Source organism: Dipteris shenzhenensis, chromosome 12 (assembly GCF_047967505.1).
Source record: "Dipteris shenzhenensis isolate YYH24624 ecotype China chromosome 12, Dip_SZ_1.0, whole genome shotgun sequence".
Classification (NCBI taxonomy): Eukaryota; Viridiplantae; Streptophyta; class Polypodiopsida; order Gleicheniales; family Dipteridaceae; genus Dipteris; species Dipteris shenzhenensis.
The window spans coordinates 33,893,095-33,898,915 of NC_141607.1; the positions used below are offsets into that span (position 1 = coordinate 33,893,095).

Below are 5,821 nucleotides of genomic sequence, written 5' to 3' on the forward strand. Positions count from 1 at the left end.
GAGGTTGCACGTTAACTCAAGGCATTGGATTTGCCATTCTTTGACAAAAATGAAGTGGTACGCACTTTATATATCCCTTTTTGGCAGATTTATTGTCTTCACCTCCACATTCATTGACAAAAGTGAAGTTCCTCCAAAGGTACACAATTTATACATCCTTTACTGTCAATTTTATTGTATATATAGATAACATTTATTGTCTTCACCACGCCTTTCCTCTTCACCCACACAGTTTCCTCTTCACTCTTCCTACTCCCCCCCTTCCCTTCTCTTCTCTTCCTCCTTGTATTGGGGAGGGCTTCAGAGCCCCCTACCTACACTCTAGAGCTCCCCTACCTACACTCGATCGCCCCCCCACGTCCTATAATACCGGGTGGCATAACATTCTAGATTAGAAGGCTTCTCCCCCTGAGTTAAATTCGAGACATGCTTAGGTTAAGCTACCATGAAACAAGAGAAATTAATTAATTGATCGGACAAGGATATATATATATCAGAGATAGAGACAATTCGTTCAGGCTCTAGCTGTTCCAACACCTCGAAGCGACCGGCCCTCCCTGCCACAGCAAGCTGTCCAGGCCAGGGTACTCGCAATCATCTTGATCAGTACCTCCGTTTCTGTTTGGAAGAGAAACGCTGGGATTATCTTCACTACCATAATCTCCTTGTGCCTTGGATTTTGGACACTGTGCAACGGATGGATGCCTACTCCTCCAAAGTCCAGCTCTAGAGCGCCTTGCGATACAACAGACCCACACAACAGTCTAACAGTCCAACGCCCAGCCACTCTCCCTTACAAACCTCCTCCTGTGCTCCTTCTCCGACCAGCTTCCCCGTTCCTCCTCGCCAGATAAAGCTCTCCACGCTTGAATTGCTAGGTCGCCTCCACGCTTGCTTGCCTGGTAAGAGTTCGCGTAATGCCAAAATCCTCCACGTAGAACTAACGTGGAAGCATTACACTATGATCCACCTGTTCGAGCTTGCTCCTACTGGATTTTGAAGACGAAAAAAATAGTTAATGTTAGATTTGTTTGCATTTTTGGTTACCTCATTGGCCTGAGAGATCATAGGTCGGGATTGTTGCATTCACATAAAGACTGTTTGCATATGGAATGTAATTCTTTTCTTCGAACCTAAAAACAATTAGATTTTTGGCTTTCACACAATACATCTTTTGAGCAAGAACAATATTTTGTGGGCTTGCTTGTCGAATCGCTAGGCTTGTGGAGGATGGAGTTCGTCGAATCGCTAGGCTTGTGGAGGATGGAGTTCACCATCTTCAGCACAGGGCTTCCTCATCATCACTCCCTATCAATGCGTATGTCAAAATCTTTATCTCCACTCCTTTCATTACATATCTATTTTCTTATTCGTATGATGTGCTTCTTAATATTAGGTGTCTGCTGTAACACATTGCACGCTTGGATGTGTCATGTGCACAACACCTACATATGTTTGCACAACATTATTCTCTTTGATGTGGACATTTGCCTTTGCAATAGACTTGCATAGATCGAGTCCAAGCCCATATGCTTGTCCAAACTCAAACGTGGATATCATGTAAGCAAACTCCAATGTCCACCTAAAGGTAGCTTCAACGCGAGTCAACTAGATTGGGAATTGGTTGAGGATCCTTACTCCCCCTACAAGGTTATGTGTGTTACATATGTGGAATTGCATCGTGTAGATGACTTCATTGAGGGGGAGAGCAACAACCCTGGTTTTCCCACCTTCTTTCGCATTGACAAGGCAGAGCGCAGGGAGCCGAAATCACTTCTCCAATCAACCCCTGAGTCAAGAAAACGCCCGAGTCAAGAAAACGTAAGTTCAATACTATAGAATTCATTGTAATTACTAGTACCATATGAAATACTTCATTGAAATTACTGGTACCATTAGGTTTTCTTCATAGATACTGGTGCTATCGATTCAAGGCATGAGGTGTCGAAACCTCTAGCCTTGTCTAAACTTCCCAAATCTAGTCTGGGTTCAAGGCCACCTGCAATTCAAGCACAGAAAGGAAGGGGTTGTCTATGTCACTTTATCATCAAGCAATTGTACCACTGGGATGATGTGGCATGCATTTCTTACATAATGATGCACCACACTGATTCGAGTGATAGATTTTGTCATGGGAAGCTTGAAGAAGACGTTGCTCGCAGGTCAAATGTAGCCTTTGATCCTGGTCATCCATAGAGAAAAAAACTTGGATTTTTAACATGTTGTGCAAAGGGTTCACTCCATCGCAAATGCTTGATAACCATATTGCATCAAAACATGTGAGGCAACAAAGGAATCCAGACTATGCCTTTGTAAGGGATGACTTTGTATCAATTAGAGATATATCAAATACTACAAAGCACCTTGCATCAGACACCTATCAACTACATTCTAATGATGCCCAAAGCATTTGCATGTGGGTCATAAAAAACAAGAAAAATGGCTTTGCATACAAAGAACAACCTATGGATGCTTCGAGCAAGTTCATCTTTGGAATTCTTTTACCATGGCAGTTACAAAAGATGAACTTGTTTGGTCATGAGAGCCTATTTTCAATGGATTCAACATCATGCCACAAGAAAAGGTATATTGGCACATTGAAAACATGCCTAGACAAGAGAGACTATGAATTAGCAGCAAGGCGCAGGCATCATCTACCATAAATCCATTCAACTCCCATGACTTGTTGACATCAAGTACACAGTTTCTTAACTCAGTCAGCTAGTAGACTATTGTGGTTGTAGTAGAGCTTGAGGTAATGATCTAAGCTACTTGGACACCATTATGATGTCAATCATATATCAAAATTGTGTAAAGTTGAAACTGTAAAAAGGAGAAAGCACTACTATTAGAGAATGTGCATAAAAGATACACTATATAAAGTATTAGAATGTGACTCACAATTTTCATACCTTATAAATATTGGAACTCATCAAGAAGGTTCGTGACAATTGACCCTGGCGAGTAGAAATGTTTAGAAGGCTTGGAGCCATTATGGATGTGTGGATAGACAAGCTTTTGTCTGATGTAGAGTTAAGCAGAACTCTTGATTGAGCAATTCAAAAAAGATTATGCAATGGAGATTGCATTCATGGAATACTTCAAGGAGAGATGGGCTCACCGACTTTGTTAGTATTCGAAGCCTACAACCCTAAATCCTTTTTGTGAAACTCTTTGTTGTGTTCACATGGAGATATTTGATGCTCTCAAAACTCATTTCTACTCTCTATTGTTGCAATGTGGATGGGATGTGCTCACACACTTCCTCATGCAAATCAAGATAGCAATGGAGAAATAGAATCTTACCATGTGACTCTTAAATCAAGATTTTTTTGTGGGAAGAAAACTATCTTTGGTCTTCGCATTGATTGGCTTGTGCATCGCCTCCATATGCATGCTTGCCATACTATTGGTAGATGGATTTTCAAACAGATGCTGGTTTTCTTCCAAAATTTTCTATTGATAGCTTGATATATCACTCTTTGGATCAAGAAAAGGAGATACCTATGATGACTTTGTGACATTATCAGATGAAGATGAATGTGCAAAAGTCAAAAGTAAAAAGAATCTAGAGATAGACTATATTGTCTACAATGCAAGCCTTAGGTGGGAATGTTGCATATGTGCGTGGTCAAGAAAGGGTAACATTTGTAAGCACCAAATGAAGGTGATGATACTCAAGGGTTTTGAAATACACACAATTGTGCAGTAATGCCATCAATTATATGCAACAAAATTAGGGAGATCTAAACCTTCTATATCCACTCCATGTGCATTTTCTTCTAATGGATCTAATTTGTATTCGAGTGCAAGGAATGATGAAGGTATGAATCTTCCATGTGCAACACCTCTCATCATAATTAATAAAATGTAGAGTGTGGCAATGCTAATTCTTTTCTTATGTTGCAGCTATGGGTACTTGCCGTGACGAAGCCCAAACTCTGATATGGAGGATCGAATCAGACTTCTAAGAGGTCGTCTCACTCGTAGGTATGCACTCATCTAGAATGGAGTCTATGAAGCAAAGGTAAATCAGATCATATGTGTTTGCTTCAAATGTATATTTATGGTTCAATGTGTTCGTAGGGAACACATGTGCTGTTAATCATATGTTTGTATTCAAATGTGGGTTGAACCTATGGATGGCAATCACGATTCTAGGGAGATCACTCCAAGCATTGCTAGTGACCTAGCATGGATCATGCAAGATTTTGATGACATTGAATGGGATGAGGATGATATTCAATGGGAAGACTTGGAAAGTCAGGAGGCGATTGCAGATATGCAATCCTTGAGGGAGGGAATGGGAAGGATGTCTCCTATGTTAAAGTCTAAGATATATAATATGGTAGAACTGGGATCTCCTTGGAAATATGGTGTTCCACTAATAGGCTTTCCAAGTGGAAGCTCCACGAGGTAGGCATATATTGAATAAAGGAGTTTCCAATTCTACCCACCCCTAAATTGGTCCACTACTCCTATGGATCATCTTGGGTAAAATTGATAGGATGTGCAAATTCTTAGACACAGATGGGGAGGGTGAGTGGATTGAATCACAAGTGAAGAAATACATCTCCCTACAATTTTTTTGTTTTATCATAGATGCGGTTACCCATTTGGGGAATGCAAGATTGTGCAAGGGGTGCAGGCCCCATAGCGAAGATTACATGTGCGTGGATTGTGCGATGCAACATTTGAAGGTATTTCACCAACTGATAAATGCATATTATAACTGTGCATTTAATATTTGGATGTCATGAGCACAAAGCTCATTAACACAATGTCGGCATGTGTTTACACAAAGGACCAAGATTTGGAGGGGTTTAGCGTTGGCATGGCCTCTTTACCAAAATTCTTGAAGACAAGAATTTATAACCTGGTGGAAGCCAAAAGTCCTTGGACATTTGGAATTCCAGCAACATTCATGCTCACAAATGCCCACAAACCCGTACACCCGATGGTATTGGTGGGTGGAGGTTGACTATGGGATTTTCCCACCACAAAACTTGGGGCCATTACTTTGGTTTATACTAGTGGGAAGGATTCAGGTTATAACTTATGTCACACAATGGGAATGGTCATTGGATAGAGACGCATATTAGGTAGCATATCCCTCCGTGCTTTCTATACTTCTTGCAAAATGGGCTATGCCACTTGGGTAGGGGGGAGTATAGGTGTGAAAACTACCTTACCTAGTATTTGGTTGTATTTCTTTGAGGGATTAACAATCTAACTACGGAATGTAATTGTGTAATTTCAGGTGATGATTGCAGTTTACTATTGCACTTGGTCTGTCTCACATGCTGTTTGAAGCAAACATTCCTTGAGGTGAAGGCTAGTGCACATATGCATGTTGACGCTAATTATTTTTGAGGGCTTGAAGATGGAATGGACAACTCAATTGTCCGTAAGAAGCCTTTCTTCAAGGGTAGAGTGCAAAAACATGGCACAAAGAAGGATCTAGATGTTGCAGTATATTTCAAGAAACCAACCTGGCCAATACGTTTGTCCATGCAGCAGAAATTAGACAAGAAAGACTCATTATAAGTGCATGGATGTGAGCCTATAAGGCATCTTGCACCTCTTGTGGCAATCACTGCATACTCTACTCTTCTCCATAATGACGAATACTATGTGGATGGCAACAGTTGATAGTGATGACAGAGGAGGTAGGAAGGGAGTCGGAGACAAAGAGAATAAGGATGCAATAAGAAAGTGCAAGAGCAAAATCATGCAAGACAATACGAAAGGCAATAAGACTAAGGAGGAATTCGTGTTGGTACAAACTCAACCAAGGCATTTTCAATCGAGTGACCTGTAA

At 40.9% G+C, this 5,821-nt stretch overlaps 1 long non-coding RNA gene across 2 annotated transcripts; it reads left to right on the top strand.

Moving 5' to 3' along the window:
- Positions 1-537: 537 nt before the first annotated feature.
- LOC147896119 (uncharacterized) lies at positions 538-5,546 on the top strand. Of its 2 annotated transcripts, XR_015541848.1 has the most exons (4): positions 538-902; positions 1,220-1,318; positions 3,910-3,990; positions 5,261-5,546. It is a non-coding gene; the product is annotated as an uncharacterized LOC147896119 (long non-coding RNA). The 2 variants fall into 2 exon arrangements; XR_015541849.1 differs by lacking the exon at positions 3,910-3,990.
- Positions 5,547-5,821: the final 275 nt, after the last annotated feature.